The sequence below is a fragment of the Lissotriton vulgaris genome, unplaced genomic scaffold, assembly GCF_964263255.1.
Source record: "Lissotriton vulgaris unplaced genomic scaffold, aLisVul1.2 SCAFFOLD_1527, whole genome shotgun sequence".
Classification (NCBI taxonomy): domain Eukaryota; kingdom Metazoa; phylum Chordata; class Amphibia; order Caudata; family Salamandridae; genus Lissotriton; species Lissotriton vulgaris.
The window spans coordinates 534,040-554,732 of NW_028241337.1; the positions used below are offsets into that span (position 1 = coordinate 534,040).

Here is a 20,693-nt window from a genome sequence, read left to right on the forward strand (position 1 = left end):
ATCTTGAAAAGAGTATGCAATTGATATACATTTTTTTTAACCAAGCTGCCTGAACAGGGACTTGAACCCTGGACCCTCGGATTAAAAGTCTGATGCTCTACCGACTGAGCTATCCAGGCTCTGAGGCAGCAATACACAAAATGACATTATCAACATTAGGAAGTGTCCCAACTATCACTACGTTTTTTAACCCCTTGCGTGCGGGGCGTATTTTCCGCCTGTGCTGACTCCGCCTTGCGCGGGCGGAGTCATGACGGAACGGTTTCGTCATCAGCACAGCTCACCCGTAGCTGATGACGGAAACGTTCTGTCATCAGCACGCAAGGGGTTAAGATGGTTGCCGGTATTAGTACTAAATACAGAGAATATAATAATGAATTGGTACTTGGGATAACAGGATAACAGGGATAAAACTGACTCTGGTGGGATTCGACCCCACAACCTTTGAATATCTATTTTACATTCACCTAGAAGTCCAATGCGCTATCCATTGCGCCACAGAGCCAATCTGCTATAATGAGGTGCAGAGATGTTCTGAAATGAAATAATGAGCTATTAGCTGTTGATCAGCTTTATAAAGTTCATTTGATACTATAACCATGGCTTTATTTTGAATATTGAATTGGTGAAATGATATTCACCGTCTCAGACTACATGATACCATTGGTAAATCTACGTACGACTTAAGTTTAGTCAAATGGCACATAATATGTGAGACAGATGTGTATTTCACAACTCCATGAAAGACGTTTTTGCAATTTTAGTAATGGAATATCTTATTCGTCATGCAGGGGTCCACAAAAAGAGCATACAATTAGAGTACTTTTTCTTTAAAGGAAACAACCGCCTGAACAGGGACTTGAACCCTGGACCCTCAGATTAAAAGTCTGATGCTCTACCGACTGAGCTATCCAGGCTCTGCTATACTGTACCTTAAAATCAGCTAAACAAATGTGGACGTACACTGACCTACACTTTGTATATTTATATAATTACATATATTAGCAATCAATATTCTAGAGTTTAATAATGAATTGATATTTTAAGCATTTGAAATTTCAGCAGCACACGTAATCCATTAAAACTCCGGAAATTTGTACTATCTCATTTTCGGATGACATAGAAATCACGTGTTTAAAATGACACTGTGAAATTAATAAACGGCCAAATACTATTTCTAACTCCTAAATTACATTTTCAGCAGTATCATTGGGAATTTCCTCTTGGGCATAGACTATGAAACATTTTCAAAGCAAACAGTCTCTGTTTAAGTAGAATTTCTTTCACTGCCATTTTGGTAAATGTTTCTGGTGATGGAGAAGCAGGATTGCTGGTTACTGTTTCAATTAGTTATAAAATAGAGGAGGGATAAAATTGACCCAGTTGGTGTTCGAACCCTTAGCGTTTGAATGCTTTTGCTCCATTCGCCTAGGACTCCAAGACGCAATCCATTGCACCAGAGATCCGACCTGATTCAACAAGGTGATCAGAGATTCACAAATAAAAAGATGACCTATAAGTTGTTGACCAACTTTATCAAATTAATCGGACACTAGCTTACATTTTGAACATTGAATTGGATAAAAGATAATCAACATGTCAAACTACATGATACAGTTTGGGTAAGTCTTCTTAACCCTTGTCAAAGAAAGTAGAGCACAGATGGGTATGTAAGGACTCGATCAAGACTTTTTTGAACCATCTGTAATTGGAATTCCCATTCATTGGATCTTGAAAAGAGTATGCAATTGATATACATTTTTTTTAACCAAGCTGCCTGAACAGGGACTTGAACCCTGGACCCTCGGATTAAAAGTCTGATGCTCTACCGACTGAGCTATCCAGGCTCTGAGGCAGCAATACACAAAATGACATTATCAACATTAGGAAGTGTCCCAACTATCACTACGTTTTTTAACCCCTTGCGTGCGGGGCGTATTTTCCGCCTGTGCTGACTCCGCCTTGCGCGGGCGGAGTCATGACGGAACGGTTTCGTCATCAGCACAGCTCACCCGTAGCTGATGACGGAAACGTTCTGTCATCAGCACGCAAGGGGTTAAGATGGTTGCCGGTATTAGTACTAAATACAGAGAATATAATAATGAATTGGTACTTGGGATAACAGGATAACAGGGATAAAACTGACTCTGGTGGGATTTCGACCCCACAACCTTTGAATATCTTTTTTACATTCACCTAGAAGTCCAATGCGCTATCCATTGCGCCACAGAGCCAATCTGCTATAATGAGGTGCAGAGATGTTCTGAAATGAAATAATGAGCTATTAGCTGTTGATCAGCTTTATAAAGTTCATTTGATACTATAACCATGGCTATATTTTGAATATTGAATTGGTGAAATGATATTCACCGTCTCAGACTACATGATACCATTGGTAAATCTACGTACGACTTAAGTTTAGTCAAATGGCACATAATATGTGAGACAGATGTGTATTTCACAACTCCATGAAAGACGTTTTTGCAATTTTAGTAATGGAATATCTTATTCGTCATGCAGGGGTCCACAAAAAGAGCATACAATTAGAGTACTTTTTCTTTAAAGGAAACAACCGCCTGAACAGGGACTTGAACCCTGGACCCTCAGATTAAAAGTCTGATGCTCTACCGACTGAGCTATCCAGGCTCTGCTATACTCTACCTTAAAATCAGCTAAACAAATGTGGACGTACACTGACCTACACTTTGTATATTTATATAATTACATATATTAGCAATCAATATTCTAGAGTTTAATAATGAATTGATATTTTAAGCATTTGAAATTTCAGCAGCACACGTAATCCATTAAAACTCCGGAAATTTGTACTATCTCATTTTCGGATGACATAGAAATCACGTGTTTAAAATGACACTGTGAAATTAATAAAGGGCCAAATACTATTTCTAACTCCTAAATTACATTTTCAGCAGTATCATTGGGAATTTCCTCTTGGGCATAGACTATGAAACATTTTCAAAGCAAACAGTCTCTGTTTAAGTAGAATTTCTTTCACTGCCATTTTGGTAAATGTTTCTGGTGATGGAGAAGCAGGATTGCTGGTTACTGTTTCAATTAGTTATAAAATAGAGGAGGGATAAAATTGACCCAGTTGGTGTTCGAACCCTTAGCGTTTGAATGCTTTTGCTCCATTCGCCTAGGACTCCAAGCCGCAATCCATTGCACCAGAGATCCGACCTGATTCAACAAGGTGATCAGAGATTCACAAATAAAAAGATGACCTATAAGTTGTTGACCAACTTTATCAAATTAATCGGACACTAGCTTACATTTTGAACATTGAATTGGATAAAAGATAATCAACATGTCAAACTACATGATACAGTTTGGGTAAGTCTTCTTAACCCTTGTCAAAGAAAGTAGAGCACAGATGGGTATGTAAGGACTCGATCAAGACTTTTTTGAACCATCTGTAATTGGAATTCCCATTCATTGGATCTTGAAAAGAGTATGCAATTGATATACATTTTTTTTAACCAAGCTGCCTGAACAGGGACTTGAACCCTGGACCCTCGGATTAAAAGTCTGATGCTCTACCGACTGAGCTATCCAGGCTCTGAGGCAGCAATACACAAAATGACATTATCAACATTAGGAAGTGTCCCAACTATCACTACGTTTTTTAACCCCTTGCGTGCGGGGCGTATTTTCCGCCTGTGCTGACTCCGCCTTGCGCGGGCGGAGTCATGACGGAACGGTTTCGTCATCAGCACAGCTCACCCGTAGCTGATGACGGAAACGTTCTGTCATCAGCACGCAAGGGGTTAAGATGGTTGCCGGTATTAGTACTAAATACAGAGAATATAATAATGAATTGGTACTTGGGATAACAGGATAACAGGGATAAAACTGACTCTGGTGGGATTCGAACCCACAACCTTTGAATATCTTTTTTACATTCACCTAGAAGTCCAATGCGCTATCCATTGCGCCACAGAGCCAATCTGCTATAATGAGGTGCAGAGATGTTCTGAAATGAAATAATGAGCTATTAGCTGTTGATCAGCTTTATAAAGTTCATTTGATACTATAACCATGGCTATATTTTGAATATTGAATTGGTGAAATGATATTCACCGTCTCAGACTACATGATACCATTGGTAAATCTACGTACGACTTAAGTTTAGTCAAATGGCACATAATATGTGAGACAGATGTGTATTTCACAACTCCATGAAAGACGTTTTTGCAATTTTAGTAATGGAATATCTTATTCGTCATGCAGGGGTCCACAAAAAGAGCATACAATTAGAGTACTTTTTCTTTAAAGGAAACAACCGCCTGAACAGGGACTTGAACCCTGGACCCTCAGATTAAAAGTCTGATGCTCTACCGACTGAGCTATCCAGGCTCTGCTATACTCTACCTTAAAATCAGCTAAACAAATGTGGACGTACACTGACCTACACTTTGTATATTTATATAATTACATATATTAGCAATCAATATTCTAGAGTTTAATAATGAATTGATATTTTAAGCATTTGAAATTTCAGCAGCACACGTAATCCATTAAAACTCCGGAAATTTGTACTATCTCATTTTCGGATGACATAGAAATCACGTGTTTAAAATGACACTGTGAAATTAATAAAGGGCCAAATACTATTTCTAACTCCTAAATTACATTTTCAGCAGTATCATTGGGAATTTCCTCTTGGGCATAGACTATGAAACATTTTCAAAGCAAACAGTCTCTGTTTAAGTAGAATTTCTTTCACTGCCATTTTGGTAAATGTTTCTGGTGATGGAGAAGCAGGATTGCTGGTTACTGTTTCAATTAGTTATAAAATAGAGGAGGGATAAAATTGACCCAGTTGGTGTTCGAACCCTTAGCGTTTGAATGCTTTTGCTCCATTCGCCTAGGACTCCAAGCCGCAATCCATTGCACCAGAGATCCGACCTGATTCAACAAGGTGATCAGAGATTCACAAATAAAAAGATGACCTATAAGTTGTTGACCAACTTTATCAAATTAATCGGACACTAGCTTACATTTTGAACATTGAATTGGATAAAAGATAATCAACATGTCAAACTACATGATACAGTTTGGGTAAGTCTTCTTAACCCTTGTCAAAGAAAGTAGAGCACAGATGGGTATGTAAGGACTCGATCAAGACTTTTTTGAACCATCTGTAATTGGAATTCCCATTCATTGGATCTTGAAAAGAGTATGCAATTGATATACATTTTTTTTAACCAAGCTGCCTGAACAGGGACTTGAACCCTGGACCCTCGGATTAAAAGTCTGATGCTCTACCGACTGAGCTATCCAGGCTCTGAGGCAGCAATACACAAAATGACATTATCAACATTAGGAAGTGTCCCAACTATCACTACGTTTTTTAACCCCTTGCGTGCGGGGCGTATTTTCCGCCTGTGCTGACTCCGCCTTGCGCGGGCGGAGTCATGACGGAACGGTTTCGTCATCAGCACAGCTCACCCGTAGCTGATGACGGAAACGTTCTGTCATCAGCACGCAAGGGGTTAAGATGGTTGCCGGTATTAGTACTAAATACAGAGAATATAATAATGAATTGGTACTTGGGATAACAGGATAACAGGGATAAAACTGACTCTGGTGGGATTCGACCCCACAACCTTTGAATATCTATTTTACATTCACCTAGAAGTCCAATGCGCTATCCATTGCGCCACAGAGCCAATCTGCTATAATGAGGTGCAGAGATGTTCTGAAATGAAATAATGAGCTATTAGCTGTTGATCAGCTTTATAAAGTTCATTTGATACTATAACCATGGCTTTATTTTGAATATTGAATTGGTGAAATGATATTCACCGTCTCAGACTACATGATACCATTGGTAAATCTACGTACGACTTAAGTTTAGTCAAATGGCACATAATATGTGAGACAGATGTGTATTTCACAACTCCATGAAAGACGTTTTTGCAATTTTAGTAATGGAATATCTTATTCGTCATGCAGGGGTCCACAAAAAGAGCATACAATTAGAGTACTTTTTCTTTAAAGGAAACAACCGCCTGAACAGGGACTTGAACCCTGGACCCTCAGATTAAAAGTCTGATGCTCTACCGACTGAGCTATCCAGGCTCTGCTATACTGTACCTTAAAATCAGCTAAACAAATGTGGACGTACACTGACCTACACTTTGTATATTTATATAATTACATATATTAGCAATCAATATTCTAGAGTTTAATAATGAATTGATATTTTAAGCATTTGAAATTTCAGCAGCACACGTAATCCATTAAAACTCCGGAAATTTGTACTATCTCATTTTCGGATGACATAGAAATCACGTGTTTAAAATGACACTGTGAAATTAATAAAGGGCCAAATACTATTTCTAACTCCTAAATTACATTTTCAGCAGTATCATTGGGAATTTCCTCTTGGGCATAGACTATGAAACATTTTCAAAGCAAACAGTCTCTGTTTAAGTAGAATTTCTTTCACTGCCATTTTGGTAAATGTTTCTGGTGATGGAGAAGCAGGATTGCTGGTTACTGTTTCAATTAGTTATAAAATAGAGGAGGGATAAAATTGACCCAGTTGGTGTTCGAACCCTTAGCGTTTGAATGCTTTTGCTCCATTCGCCTAGGACTCCAAGCCGCAATCCATTGCACCAGAGATCCGACCTGATTCAACAAGGTGATCAGAGATTCACAAATAAAAAGATGACCTATAAGTTGTTGACCAACTTTATCAAATTAATCGGACACTAGCTTACATTTTGAACATTGAATTGGATAAAAGATAATCAACATGTCAAACTACATGATACAGTTTGGGTAAGTCTTCTTAACCCTTGTCAAAGAAAGTAGAGCACAGATGGGTATGTAAGGACTCGATCAAGACTTTTTTGAACCATCTGTAATTGGAATTCCCATTCATTGGATCCTGAAAAGAGTATGCAATTGATATACATTTTTTTTAACCAAGCTGACTGAACAGGGACTTGAACCCTGGACCCTCGGATTAAAAGTCTGATGCTCTACCGACTGAGCTATCCAGGCTCTGAGGCAGCAATACACAAAATGACATTATCAACATTAGGAAGTGTCCCAACTATCACTACGTTTTTTAACCCCTTGCGTGCGGGGCGTATTTTCCGCCTGTGCTGACTCCGCCTTGTGCGGGCGGAGTCATGACGGAACGGTTTCGTCATCAGCACAGCTCACCCGTAGCTGATGACGGAAACGTTCTGTCATCAGCACGCAAGGGGTTAAGATGGTTGCCGGTATTAGTACTAAATACAGAGAATATAATAATGAATTGGTACTTGGGATAACAGGATAACAGGGATAAAACTGACTCTGGTGGGATTCGAACCCACAACCTTTGAATATCTTTTTTACATTCACCTAGAAGTCCAATGCGCTATCCATTGCGCCACAGAGCCAATCTGCTATAATGAGGTGCAGAGATGTTCTGAAATGAAATAATGAGCTATTAGCTGTTGATCAGCTTTATAAAGTTTATTTGATACTATAACCATGGCTATATTTTGAATATTGAATTGGTGAAATGATATTCACCGTCTCAGACTACATGATACCATTGGTAAATCTACGTACGACTTAAGTTTAGTCAAATGGCACATAATATGTGAGACAGATGTGTATTTCACAACTCCATGAAAGACGTTTTTGCAATTTTAGTAATGGAATATCTTATTCGTCATGCAGGGGTCCACAAAAAGAGCATACAATTAGAGTACTTTTTCTTTAAAGGAAACAACCGCCTGAACAGGGACTTGAACCCTGGACCCTCAGATTAAAAGTCTGATGCTCTACCGACTGAGCTATCCAGGCTCTGCTATACTCTACCTTAAAATCAGCTAAACAAATGTGGACGTACACTGACCTACACTTTGTATATTTATATAATTACATATATTAGCAATCAATATTCTAGAGTTTAATAATGAATTGATATTTTAAGCATTTGAAATTTCAGCAGCACACGTAATCCATTAAAACTCCGGAAATTTGTACTATCTCATTTTCGGATGACATAGAAATCACGTGTTTAAAATGACACTGTGAAATTAATAAAGGGCCAAATACTATTTCTAACTCCTAAATTACATTTTCAGCAGTATCATTGGGAATTTCCTCTTGGGCATAGACTATGAAACATTTTCAAAGCAAACAGTCTCTGTTTAAGTAGAATTTCTTTCACTGCCATTTTGGTAAATGTTTCTGGTGATGGAGAAGCAGGATTGCTGGTTACTGTTTCAATTAGTTATAAAATAGAGGAGGGATAAAATTGACCCAGTTGGTGTTCGAACCCTTAGCGTTTGAATGCTTTTGCTCCATTCGCCTAGGACTCCAAGCCGCAATCCATTGCACCAGAGATCCGACCTGATTCAACAAGGTGATCAGAGATTCACAAATAAAAAGATGACCTATAAGTTGTTGACCAACTTTATCAAATTAATCGGACACTAGCTTACATTTTGAACATTGAATTGGATAAAAGATAATTAACATGTCAAACTACATGATACAGTTTGGGTAAGTCTTCTTAACCCTTGTCAAAGAAAGTAGAGCACAGATGGGTATGTAAGGACTCGATCAAGACTTTTTTGAACCATCTGTAATTGGAATTCCCATTCATTGGATCCTGAAAAGAGTATGCAATTGATATACATTTTTTTTAACCAAGCTGACTGAACAGGGACTTGAACCCTGGACCCTCGGATTAAAAGTCTGATGCTCTACCGACTGAGCTATCCAGGCTCTGAGGCAGCAATACACAAAATGACATTATCAACATTAGGAAGTGTCCCAACTATCACTACGTTTTTTAACCCCTTGCGTGCGGGGCGTATTTTCCGCCTGTGCTGACTCCGCCTTGTGCGGGCGGAGTCATGACGGAACGGTTTCGTCATCAGCACAGCTCACCCGTAGCTGATGACGGAAACGTTCTGTCATCAGCACGCAAGGGGTTAAGATGGTTGCCGGTATTAGTACTAAATACAGAGAATATAATAATGAATTGGTACTTGGGATAACAGGATAACAGGGATAAAACTGACTCTGGTGGGATTCGACCCCACAACCTTTGAATATCTATTTTACATTCACCTAGAAGTCCAATGCGCTATCCATTGCGCCACAGAGCCAATCTGCTATAATGAGGTGCAGAGATGTTCTGAAATGAAATAATGAGCTATTAGCTGTTGATCAGCTTTATAAAGTTCATTTGATACTATAACCATGGCTTTATTTTGAATATTGAATTGGTGAAATGATATTCACCGTCTCAGACTACATGATACCATTGGTAAATCTACGTACGACTTAAGTTTAGTCAAATGGCACATAATATGTGAGACAGATGTGTATTTCACAACTCCATGAAAGACGTTTTTGCAATTTTAGTAATGGAATATCTTATTCGTCATGCAGGGGTCCACAAAAAGAGCATACAATTAGAGTACTTTTTCTTTAAAGGAAACAACCGCCTGAACAGGGACTTGAACCCTGGACCCTCAGATTAAAAGTCTGATGCTCTACCGACTGAGCTATCCAGGCTCTGCTATACTGTACCTTAAAATCAGCTAAACAAATGTGGACGTACACTGACCTACACTTTGTATATTTATATAATTACATATATTAGCAATCAATATTCTAGAGTTTAATAATGAATTGATATTTTAAGCATTTGAAATTTCAGCAGCACACGTAATCCATTAAAACTCCGGAAATTTGTACTATCTCATTTTCGGATGACATAGAAATCACGTGTTTAAAATGACACTGTGAAATTAATAAAGGGCCAAATACTATTTCTAACTCCTAAATTACATTTTCAGCAGTATCATTGGGAATTTCCTCTTGGGCATAGACTATGAAACATTTTCAAAGCAAACAGTCTCTGTTTAAGTAGAATTTCTTTCACTGCCATTTTGGTAAATGTTTCTGGTGATGGAGAAGCAGGATTGCTGGTTACTGTTTCAATTAGTTATAAAATAGAGGAGGGATAAAATTGACCCAGTTGGTGTTCGAACCCTTAGCGTTTGAATGCTTTTGCTCCATTCGCCTAGGACTCCAAGCCGCAATCCATTGCACCAGAGATCCGACCTGATTCAACAAGGTGATCAGAGATTCACAAATAAAAAGATGACCTATAAGTTGTTGACCAACTTTATCAAATTAATCGGACACTAGCTTACATTTTGAACATTGAATTGGATAAAAGATAATCAACATGTCAAACTACATGATACAGTTTGGGTAAGTCTTCTTAACCCTTGTCAAAGAAAGTAGAGCACAGATGGGTATGTAAGGACTCGATCAAGACTTTTTTGAACCATCTGTAATTGGAATTCCCATTCATTGGATCCTGAAAAGAGTATGCAATTGATATACATTTTTTTTAACCAAGCTGACTGAACAGGGACTTGAACCCTGGACCCTCGGATTAAAAGTCTGATGCTCTACCGACTGAGCTATCCAGGCTCTGAGGCAGCAATACACAAAATGACATTATCAACATTAGGAAGTGTCCCAACTATCACTACGTTTTTTAACCCCTTGCGTGCGGGGCGTATTTTCCGCCTGTGCTGACTCCGCCTTGTGCGGGCGGAGTCATGACGGAACGGTTTCGTCATCAGCACAGCTCACCCGTAGCTGATGACGGAAACGTTCTGTCATCAGCACGCAAGGGGTTAAGATGGTTGCCGGTATTAGTACTAAATACAGAGAATATAATAATGAATTGGTACTTGGGATAACAGGATAACAGGGATAAAACTGACTCTGGTGGGATTCGAACCCACAACCTTTGAATATCTTTTTTACATTCACCTAGAAGTCCAATGCGCTATCCATTGCGCCACAGAGCCAATCTGCTATAATGAGGTGCAGAGATGTTCTGAAATGAAATAATGAGCTATTAGCTGTTGATCAGCTTTATAAAGTTTATTTGATACTATAACCATGGCTATATTTTGAATATTGAATTGGTGAAATGATATTCACCGTCTCAGACTACATGATACCATTGGTAAATCTACGTACGACTTAAGTTTAGTCAAATGGCACATAATATGTGAGACAGATGTGTATTTCACAACTCCATGAAAGACGTTTTTGCAATTTTAGTAATGGAATATCTTATTCGTCATGCAGGGGTCCACAAAAAGAGCATACAATTAGAGTACTTTTTCTTTAAAGGAAACAACCGCCTGAACAGGGACTTGAACCCTGGACCCTCAGATTAAAAGTCTGATGCTCTACCGACTGAGCTATCCAGGCTCTGCTATACTCTACCTTAAAATCAGCTAAACAAATGTGGACGTACACTGACCTACACTTTGTATATTTATATAATTACATATATTAGCAATCAATATTCTAGAGTTTAATAATGAATTGATATTTTAAGCATTTGAAATTTCAGCAGCACACGTAATCCATTAAAACTCCGGAAATTTGTACTATCTCATTTTCGGATGACATAGAAATCACGTGTTTAAAATGACACTGTGAAATTAATAAAGGGCCAAATACTATTTCTAACTCCTAAATTACATTTTCAGCAGTATCATTGGGAATTTCCTCTTGGGCATAGACTATGAAACATTTTCAAAGCAAACAGTCTCTGTTTAAGTAGAATTTCTTTCACTGCCATTTTGGTAAATGTTTCTGGTGATGGAGAAGCAGGATTGCTGGTTACTGTTTCAATTAGTTATAAAATAGAGGAGGGATAAAATTGACCCAGTTGGTGTTCGAACCCTTAGCGTTTGAATGCTTTTGCTCCATTCGCCTAGGACTCCAAGCCGCAATCCATTGCACCAGAGATCCGACCTGATTCAACAAGGTGATCAGAGATTCACAAATAAAAAGATGACCTATAAGTTGTTGACCAACTTTATCAAATTAATCGGACACTAGCTTACATTTTGAACATTGAATTGGATAAAAGATAATCAACATGTCAAACTACATGATACAGTTTGGGTAAGTCTTCTTAACCCTTGTCAAAGAAAGTAGAGCACAGATGGGTATGTAAGGACTCGATCAAGACTTTTTTGAACCATCTGTAATTGGAATTCCCATTCATTGGATCCTGAAAAGAGTATGCAATTGATATACATTTTCTTTAACCAAGCCGCCTGAACAGGGACTTGAACCCTGGGCCCTCAGATTAAAAGTCTGATTCTCTACCGACTGAGCTATCCAGGCTCTGAGGCAGCACCCCACAAAATGACATTATCAACATTAGGAAGTGTCCCAACTATCACTACGTTTTTTAACCCCTTGCGTGCGGGGCGTATTTTCCGCCTGTGCTGACTCCGCCTTGTGCGGGCGGAGTCATGACGGAACGGTTTCGTCATCAGCACAGCTCACCCGTAGCTGATGACGGAAACGTTCTGTCATCAGCACGCAAGGGGTTAAGATGGTTGCCGGTATTAGTACTAAATACAGAGAATATAATAATGAATTGGTACTTGGGATAACAGGATAACAGGGATAAAACTGACTCTGGTGGGATTCGAACCCACAACCTTTGAATATCTTTTTTACATTCACCTAGAAGTCCAATGCGCTATCCATTGCGCCACAGAGCCAATCTGCTATAATGAGGTGCAGAGATGTTCTGAAATGAAATAATGAGCTATTAGCTGTTGATCAGCTTTATAAAGTTCATTTGATACTATAACCATGGCTATATTTTGAATATTGAATTGGTGAAATGATATTCACCGTCTCAGACTACATGATACCATTGGTAAATCTACGTACGACTTAAGTTTAGTCAAATGGCACATAATATGTGAGACAGATGTGTATTTCACAACTCCATGAAAGATGTTTTTGCAATTTTAGTAATGGAATATCTTATTCGTCATGCAGGGGTCCACAAAAAGAGCATACAATTAGAGTACTTTTTCTTTAAAGGAAACAACCGCCTGAACAGGGACTTGAACCCTGGACCCTCAGATTAAAAGTCTGATGCTCTACCGACTGAGCTATCCAGGCTCTGCTATACTCTACCTTAAAATCAGCTAAACAAATGTGGACGTACACTGACCTACACTTTGTATATTTATATAATTACATATATTAGCAATCAATATTCTAGAGTTTAATAATGAATTGATATTTTAAGCATTTGAAATTTCAGCAGCACACGTAATCCATTAAAACTCCGGAAATTTGTACTATCTCATTTTCGGATGACATAGAAATCACGTGTTTAAAATGACACTGTGAAATTAATAAAGGGCCAAATACTATTTCTAACTCCTAAATTACATTTTCAGCAGTATCATTGGGAATTTCCTCTTGGGCATAGACTATGAAACATTTTCAAAGCAAACAGTCTCTGTTTAAGTAGAATTTCTTTCACTGCCATTTTGGTAAATGTTTCTGGTGATGGAGAAGCAGGATTGCTGGTTACTGTTTCAATTAGTTATAAAATAGAGGAGGGATAAAATTGACCCAGTTGGTGTTCGAACCCTTAGCGTTTGAATGCTTTTGCTCCATTCGCCTAGGACTCCAAGCCGCAATCCATTGCACCAGAGATCCGACCTGATTCAACAAGGTGATCAGAGATTCACAAATAAAAAGATGACCTATAAGTTGTTGACCAACTTTATCAAATTAATCGGACACTAGCTTACATTTTGAACATTGAATTGGATAAAAGATAATCAACATGTCAAACTACATGATACAGTTTGGGTAAGTCTTCTTAACCCTTGTCAAAGAAAGTAGAGCACAGATGGGTATGTAAGGACTCGATCAAGACTTTTTTGAACCATCTGTAATTGGAATTCCCATTCATTGGATCCTGAAAAGAGTATGCAATTGATATACATTTTTTTTAACCAAGCTGCCTGAACAGGGACTTGAACCCTGGACCCTCGGATTAAAAGTCTGATGCTCTACCGACTGAGCTATCCAGGCTCTGAGGCAGCAATACACAAAATGACATTATCAACATTAGGAAGTGTCCCAACTATCACTACGTTTTTTAACCCCTTGCGTGCGGGGCGTATTTTCCGCCTGTGCTGACTCCGCCTTGCGCGGGCGGAGTCATGACGGAACGGTTTCGTCATCAGCACAGCTCACCCGTAGCTGATGACGGAAACGTTCTGTCATCAGCACGCAAGGGGTTAAGATGGTTGCCGGTATTAGTACTAAATACAGAGAATATAATAATGAATTGGTACTTGGGATAACAGGATAACAGGGATAAAACTGACTCTGGTGGGATTCGACCCCACAACCTTTGAATATCTATTTTACATTCACCTAGAAGTCCAATGCGCTATCCATTGCGCCACAGAGCCAATCTGCTATAATGAGGTGCAGAGATGTTCTGAAATGAAATAATGAGCTATTAGCTGTTGATCAGCTTTATAAAGTTCATTTGATACTATAACCATGGCTTTATTTTGAATATTGAATTGGTGAAATGATATTCACCGTCTCAGACTACATGATACCATTGGTAAATCTACGTACGACTTAAGTTTAGTCAAATGGCACATAATATGTGAGACAGATGTGTATTTCACAACTCCATGAAAGACGTTTTTGCAATTTTAGTAATGGAATATCTTATTCGTCATGCAGGGGTCCACAAAAAGAGCATACAATTAGAGTACTTTTTCTTTAAAGGAAACAACCGCCTGAACAGGGACTTGAACCCTGGACCCTCAGATTAAAAGTCTGATGCTCTACCGACTGAGCTATCCAGGCTCTGCTATACTCTACCTTAAAATCAGCTAAACAAATGTGGACGTACACTGACCTACACTTTGTATATTTATATAATTACATATATTAGCAATCAATATTCTAGAGTTTAATAATGAATTGATATTTTAAGCATTTGAAATTTCAGCAGCACACGTAATCCATTAAAACTCCGGAAATTTGTACTATCTCATTTTCGGATGACATAGAAATCACGTGTTTAAAATGACACTGTGAAATTAATAAAGGGCCAAATACTATTTCTAACTCCTAAATTACATATGGCTGAGATACCCGCCACCCCCTCTCAACACAATCCCCAAAAGGAAGGGAAACCGGAAACTGTTCTTAAAGTTTTTGGATGTGGGATGGAGTGACCATCCCGGCCGTATTTATTAAAACAAAAAATTTAAAACATTAAACGTTTCATGTTATGTACAATTTCATTATCACATTACGATGTTTGGCTAACCTTAACATAATCTCTAATACAGAGGTTCTCCTAGCCGAACTAGCATCCTACAAAACATTTCTCTAAGAACACTGAAATTGTACATCCTAACGTTTAAGGGCCAACGGCAAGGTCATAACCGGTGTCAAGATCCCTAACCAGACTTACCCCTCCCACTTAGGAGGGGCGATGGCACAGGGGCTTACCACAAGTGCAACTACTAACAATTTCCCTTGACTTGACGGGGGCACTTAAGACTCGACGCCATTTAAAGGTCGTTCGAACACTTGTGTGTGGTATCTAGAAGGTATCGTTGACCTCTCCCCACCCCACACAACTTACCGCATCTGCCGTCGCAGATGACACTAGCCCCGGGAAATTCCCCAGGAGGGGGCTGTAACCCCTCCTACAAAGGAAGGGGCCTTGACCGCCTTTCCTTTACTTCCGGCGACCCGCCCTTAGACGGGACCGCCTCCCCACTGAGGGGCCAATGGCCACCTCTCCCGAGCGCTCCCATCCGTGTTGGGTGACGCCCACTCATAGGGATCTACCAATTAGTGCTCACCGATCATGACCTTACCGCCTACCAAAAATAAATACGACAGTTCTTCAACCTATGAAAACATTGGTCGCTACGACCGAAGGAACATGCTAAAAAATTCAACCTCACATCAAATCATTTTAATCGTAACAACCTAAAACGATATTCACCCTCTTTATTAACCACAAACTGATACTGTTATAGCCTGTAAACGAAACGGAAAACAAACTTATCAATTCACTTTATTGCACAACAACTTTGCTGTCCTCAGGGGCTGGTGGGTGGGTCAAAATTGCTCTTCGTTCCGTCCCGAGCTCACGTGTAGCGAGGAGGTGCAGCTTCGGAGCACAAGAACAAGAGGACGTCTTCTGGTCTTGCGCCTTCTTTTATCCGTCTTCAGGGCGGGCGAAAACCCGCCCCTGCCCGCCCCGGGGGCGTGGCTGGCTGCGTCGGTGTCTAGGCCAGCCCACTCTAGGGCGGGAAAAGGCGCGCCCCGGCTATGCCGCTTCGGGCATACCAGCCGAGACGCGCCTCCCGCCCAAAAATGGCTTCCCGGGGGGATCGAGGCACTCATCCATACGTTCGGGGGGACCGAGTGGTCGCCCCTTTCCATATGGCTGAGATACCCGCCACCCCCTCTCAACACAATCCCCAAAAGGAAGGGAAACCGGAAACTGTTCTTAAAGTTTTTGGATGTGGGATGGAGTGACCATCCCGGCCGTATTTATTAAAACAAAAAATTTAAAACATTAAACGTTTCATGTTATGTACAATTTCATTATCACATTACGATGTTTGGCTAACCTTAACATAATCTCTAATACAGAGGTTCTCCTAGCCGAACTAGCATCCTACAAAACATTTCTCTAAGAACACTGAAATTGTACATCCTAACGTTTAAGGGCCAACGGCAAGGTCATAACCGGTGTCAAGATCCCTAACCAGACTTACCCCTCCCACTTAGGAGGGGCGATGGCACAGGGGCTTACCACAAGTGCAACTACTAACAATTTCCCTTGACTTGACGGGGGCACTTAAGACTCGACGCCATTTAAAGGTCGTTCGAACACTTGTGTGTGGTATCTAGAAGGTATCGTTGACCTCTCCCCACCCCACACAACTTACCGCATCTGCCGTCGCAGATGACACTAGCCCCGGGAAATTCCCCAGGAGGGGGCTGTAACCCCTCCTACAAAGGAATGGGCCTTGACCGCCTTTCCTTTACTTCCGGCGACCCGCCCTTAGACGGGACCGCCTCCCCACTGAGGGGCCAATGGCCACCTCTCCCGAGCGCTCCCATCCGTGTTGGGTGACGCCCACTCATAGGGATCTACCAATTAGTGCTCACCGATCATGACCTTACCGCCACAGGTCCGGATAGTTGACCGGCTATCCGGACCCCCCACAAAACTCCTACCTATAGGTCATGCTTTAAAGATTTTAACCAGGCTAGGAAGTCTCCTATGAGTAACTCGTTCCCCGCCCTCGACAGATGCACACCATCCCCCAGATACATATTATCATCATTAATACAATTATGCGAGATTGAATGCAATGTCTTGGACCGGAACAACCTACTTACTTTGTTATTCAACTTTTTAACAGAATGATTCAAAGCAGGGATCGAGATAGCCCCCCGCCACACTTTTCGTGGAATCATATGAGACCACGCAATTAGGCACCCCGGAACTCTCCTCGCTAACCAACTTACCGTGGAAAGCATAGCCTCCAGGAGCAGTCGTCTACCGGTGGTGGCCAAATCATTGCCCCCCAAATGTACTATGACTATGGACGGCGGTGACCTCATCCGCCCTAACAGGCCCTCAAAAAATTCCTGAAACTGGTCAATACAGAGACCGCCCCTTCCGTAGAAGGACACTCTGTACCCGTATTCCCCAGCTATGTGAATCATGTCACCTGCTTTGAATACGTCTGCGGCCCGTCTCACGTATGAGTGGCCCACGACCCACACCTCCTTCTTCACAGCCGGTGACGTGCGACCGCTGGCCTGGTGTTGGGTCGACTGCTCAGTTTGCCCTGCCGCGTAAGCTCGCACAACTGAAAATAAACAAAAGACAAGAGGCGTGAGTACATGAATACAGCTTCACAACATGTGCAATCGCACGTACCTCTTATAACAATTGGAGGACCAACGCCCCACGCGTTTCACTTGTTCTACATTAAGACCCCTGGCTGTAGCTTCAGTGGCAGCCCCTATACGAAAGGAGTGGGTCCCAAATTCGCCCGGGTCCAAGCCCGCTGCGGCAATGGCCATTGCAAGCACCCGTTGAAACTGAAACCTCGTCAGCGGGGTGGCGTCTGCATGCCTCAACAATGTCCCCCCCCATGCTGCCACTCTCTGTGCTAGGTAATCTTCTAAGCACTGTACCGGACACATGGATGACTCGGGGTTCCTGCGAATGATCGTACAGTCACCTCTCCCATCTTGGTCAGTCTTAGACCGGGGAAAGGAGACAATCATCGCGTCTCCCCTGATCTGAACATGCTCCCTGCACAAACCCCCCGTCACATCCCGTTTGTTCCTTGCAACCAGCTCACTAACTCTCATAGCCCCGTGAAACGCCAGCGTAAATGCAGTCCGGAACAAACAGGTCTCAAACGGGGACGAGCATGTATTCGGGAGCATGGCCAGTAACAGGGACAACCTGTCTAGACCTATCGGTCGCCTCACGTCTACTCTGCGACCCTCTAGGCGTTGCCACCCCCGCAGCGCTTTCTGTACTGTGAAAGACGCTGTTGGGTCCAGGATGCCATGGGCCCTGGCAACAAAGGAAATGGCGGCACGATGCCTTTGGGCCGTAGCCACCGATTTCCCAGCCCTGTGTAAAGACATAAGAAAGAGTACTACCCACTCTTCCTGACCCCAAAGACCCCCTCTCTCTGCCCCCAAAAAGGCTAAATAGGCCTGGAACGCCCCTTCATATGCCTTCCTTGTCCTGGGTGCTAGACTCTCTCCCACGAGGTGACGAAGTTCGGGGCACCGAGAGACCAGAGAGCTTCGGGGAAGGGTGCCGGCTCCGGGTCCGCTGAAGGAAGGAAACCCGAGAAAGCCTGCATGTGAAAACGAGACAGTGCATCAGCAGCCTGATTCATCACCCCTGGGACATGTTTTGCTCTGAAAACCACGTTCAGTTGCATACATAGTAAGACAATTTCTTTGAGCAGCCTCAAAATCAATTTACAATGGGCTGACTGACTGTTGATGCACTCTACTACGGTCATATTGTCGGACCAAAAGACTACAGAATGATCCCTGAAACCTTCTGGCCAGGTTCTCAGGGCAACGAGAATGGGAAATAATTCCAGGAAAGCGATATTACTCGTTAGCCCCTTCTCGTGCCACCATAGGGGCCATCTTTGAGCAGACCAGCTCGTGCCGAAGATGGCGCCAAACCCTATGCTTCCTGCTGAATCCGTCCATAGCCCAAGCTCTTCCGAGGACACGGCTGGCTTGTTCCAGACGACTCGGCCATTGAAGTCCGCCAGGAATGCTAACCATATCCGCATGTCCTGGCGGACCTCAGCCGATAACCTCGTGCGATGATGACCCTCCTTCAGGCCGATCATCGCCTGGGCAATGGAGCGGGAAAAAGGGCGAGCCATTGGGATTACTCTCAAGGCAAAATTCAACTTCCCCACTAATTGTTGCAACTGATGCAGTGTAACCTTGGGTGTGTTCAAACATACTCGGAGGGCTGACCCGAATTGTAACACTTTGCTAGCCGGTAAACGGAAACACCCCTCCCTTGAGTCCAACTCGATCCCCAAAAACTCGAGGCAAGTCGTGGGACCCATAGTTTTACCCGGTGCCAACGGCACACCAAAATGACCCATCAACCCACAGAATTCATTTAAGGCCTGGGCACATTCGGGATTTCCGGCGGGGCCAAGGAACAAAAAGTCGTCAAGGTAGTGCATCACATTTCGAAAACCCGTCTTTTTAGTAAACACCCATTGCAGGAAAGTACTGAATCGCTCAAAATAGGCACATGATATAGAGCATCCCATTGGCATACACTTATCCATGTAAAATGATCCCTGGAACCCGAATCCCAAAAGACGCTGGTCGTCTGGGTGTACCGGGAGCAACCGGAACGCTGACTCGATATCGGATTTCGCCATCAACGTCCCGGGCCCCAGGCGATTCAAGATGGCCACTGCCTCATCAAACGATGCGTATCGCACCGAACAAACTTCAGGATCAATTGCGTCGTTCACCGAAAGGCCGTGTGGCGCAGACAGATTATGGATCAGACGAAACTCACCTGGGTCCTTCTTGGGGACCACCCCTAATGGAGAACAAACAAAATCCGGTACCGGGGGTACACTAAACGGGCCAGCGACCCGTCCCCGGCTAACCTCTTTCTGAATTTTTTCCTGCACCACAGATGAATGTTGTAAAACAGAAAGCTGATTCTTGCAAATCCCTACACCCTGAAAGTCCCCTACCGGGATGCGGAAACCATGTGTAAAACCGTTCCGCAGCACCCCGGCAGACGCACGATCGGGGTAATCACTGAGCCAAGGGATCATTGCCAAGGTATCAATCGGGGTCGGTAGAGGCGCCCCTCGGACTAAATTAGACCTGTTTGGCGCCTCCCTTGCCCCCATTCTCACCCGTTCTGGCTCTGCACGCTGACTCAGGATGGGATGACCCACACGTACTACATTCGTGTTTAAATTTACAGGACCCCGGAGGCCTGGTACATTTCCCTTTGTTGAAGTTATAGCAGAAACCCTTTCTCCCGTTATTACCTGCGGGCCTCGACTGGTCGTCGGTGCTCGTACCTGGTCGAAAGGGCGACCCCACATTTTGGCGGGAGTAGTCAACGACATTACTCCCGACCAATGGCATTCGTAACATTCCTGATTCTTTCATTTTATCCCACGTTAAAGAATCGTAACAATCCCAGGTCAAACTCTTGTTATGTTCTTTTTCCT

The 20,693-nt window shown here is 42.1% G+C and overlaps 18 non-coding genes across 18 annotated transcripts; all 18 read right to left on the bottom strand.

Moving 5' to 3' along the window:
- Positions 1 to 414: 414 nt before the first annotated feature.
- TRNAR-UCU (transfer RNA arginine (anticodon UCU)) lies at positions 415 to 505 on the bottom strand. Its single transcript is given in 2 exon segments — positions 415 to 450; positions 469 to 505. It is a non-coding gene; the product is annotated as a tRNA-Arg (tRNA).
- A 339-nt stretch (positions 506 to 844) lies between these two features.
- TRNAK-UUU (transfer RNA lysine (anticodon UUU)) lies at positions 845 to 917 on the bottom strand. Its single transcript has one exon. It is a non-coding gene; the product is annotated as a tRNA-Lys (tRNA).
- A 1,225-nt stretch (positions 918 to 2,142) lies between these two features.
- Positions 2,143 to 2,234, bottom strand: TRNAR-UCU (transfer RNA arginine (anticodon UCU)). The gene is given in 2 exon segments: positions 2,143 to 2,179; positions 2,198 to 2,234. It is a non-coding gene; the product is annotated as a tRNA-Arg (tRNA).
- A 339-nt stretch (positions 2,235 to 2,573) lies between these two features.
- TRNAK-UUU (transfer RNA lysine (anticodon UUU)) lies at positions 2,574 to 2,646 on the bottom strand. The gene has a single exon. It is a non-coding gene; the product is annotated as a tRNA-Lys (tRNA).
- A 1,225-nt stretch (positions 2,647 to 3,871) lies between these two features.
- Positions 3,872 to 3,962, bottom strand: TRNAR-UCU (transfer RNA arginine (anticodon UCU)). Its single transcript is given in 2 exon segments — positions 3,872 to 3,907; positions 3,926 to 3,962. It is a non-coding gene; the product is annotated as a tRNA-Arg (tRNA).
- A 339-nt stretch (positions 3,963 to 4,301) lies between these two features.
- Positions 4,302 to 4,374, bottom strand: TRNAK-UUU (transfer RNA lysine (anticodon UUU)). The gene has a single exon. It is a non-coding gene; the product is annotated as a tRNA-Lys (tRNA).
- A 1,225-nt stretch (positions 4,375 to 5,599) lies between these two features.
- On the bottom strand, positions 5,600 to 5,690 carry TRNAR-UCU (transfer RNA arginine (anticodon UCU)). The gene is given in 2 exon segments: positions 5,600 to 5,635; positions 5,654 to 5,690. It is a non-coding gene; the product is annotated as a tRNA-Arg (tRNA).
- Positions 5,691 to 6,029: 339 nt separating this feature from the next.
- On the bottom strand, positions 6,030 to 6,102 carry TRNAK-UUU (transfer RNA lysine (anticodon UUU)). Its single transcript has one exon. It is a non-coding gene; the product is annotated as a tRNA-Lys (tRNA).
- Positions 6,103 to 7,327: 1,225 nt separating this feature from the next.
- TRNAR-UCU (transfer RNA arginine (anticodon UCU)) lies at positions 7,328 to 7,418 on the bottom strand. The gene is given in 2 exon segments: positions 7,328 to 7,363; positions 7,382 to 7,418. It is a non-coding gene; the product is annotated as a tRNA-Arg (tRNA).
- A 339-nt stretch (positions 7,419 to 7,757) lies between these two features.
- Positions 7,758 to 7,830, bottom strand: TRNAK-UUU (transfer RNA lysine (anticodon UUU)). The gene has a single exon. It is a non-coding gene; the product is annotated as a tRNA-Lys (tRNA).
- Positions 7,831 to 9,055: 1,225 nt separating this feature from the next.
- On the bottom strand, positions 9,056 to 9,146 carry TRNAR-UCU (transfer RNA arginine (anticodon UCU)). Its single transcript is given in 2 exon segments — positions 9,056 to 9,091; positions 9,110 to 9,146. It is a non-coding gene; the product is annotated as a tRNA-Arg (tRNA).
- Positions 9,147 to 9,485: 339 nt separating this feature from the next.
- On the bottom strand, positions 9,486 to 9,558 carry TRNAK-UUU (transfer RNA lysine (anticodon UUU)). The gene has a single exon. It is a non-coding gene; the product is annotated as a tRNA-Lys (tRNA).
- A 1,225-nt stretch (positions 9,559 to 10,783) lies between these two features.
- Positions 10,784 to 10,874, bottom strand: TRNAR-UCU (transfer RNA arginine (anticodon UCU)). The gene is given in 2 exon segments: positions 10,784 to 10,819; positions 10,838 to 10,874. It is a non-coding gene; the product is annotated as a tRNA-Arg (tRNA).
- Positions 10,875 to 11,213: 339 nt separating this feature from the next.
- TRNAK-UUU (transfer RNA lysine (anticodon UUU)) lies at positions 11,214 to 11,286 on the bottom strand. Its single transcript has one exon. It is a non-coding gene; the product is annotated as a tRNA-Lys (tRNA).
- Positions 11,287 to 12,511: 1,225 nt separating this feature from the next.
- TRNAR-UCU (transfer RNA arginine (anticodon UCU)) lies at positions 12,512 to 12,602 on the bottom strand. The gene is given in 2 exon segments: positions 12,512 to 12,547; positions 12,566 to 12,602. It is a non-coding gene; the product is annotated as a tRNA-Arg (tRNA).
- A 339-nt stretch (positions 12,603 to 12,941) lies between these two features.
- TRNAK-UUU (transfer RNA lysine (anticodon UUU)) lies at positions 12,942 to 13,014 on the bottom strand. The gene has a single exon. It is a non-coding gene; the product is annotated as a tRNA-Lys (tRNA).
- Positions 13,015 to 14,239: 1,225 nt separating this feature from the next.
- Positions 14,240 to 14,330, bottom strand: TRNAR-UCU (transfer RNA arginine (anticodon UCU)). Its single transcript is given in 2 exon segments — positions 14,240 to 14,275; positions 14,294 to 14,330. It is a non-coding gene; the product is annotated as a tRNA-Arg (tRNA).
- Positions 14,331 to 14,669: 339 nt separating this feature from the next.
- Positions 14,670 to 14,742, bottom strand: TRNAK-UUU (transfer RNA lysine (anticodon UUU)). The gene has a single exon. It is a non-coding gene; the product is annotated as a tRNA-Lys (tRNA).
- Positions 14,743 to 20,693: the final 5,951 nt, after the last annotated feature.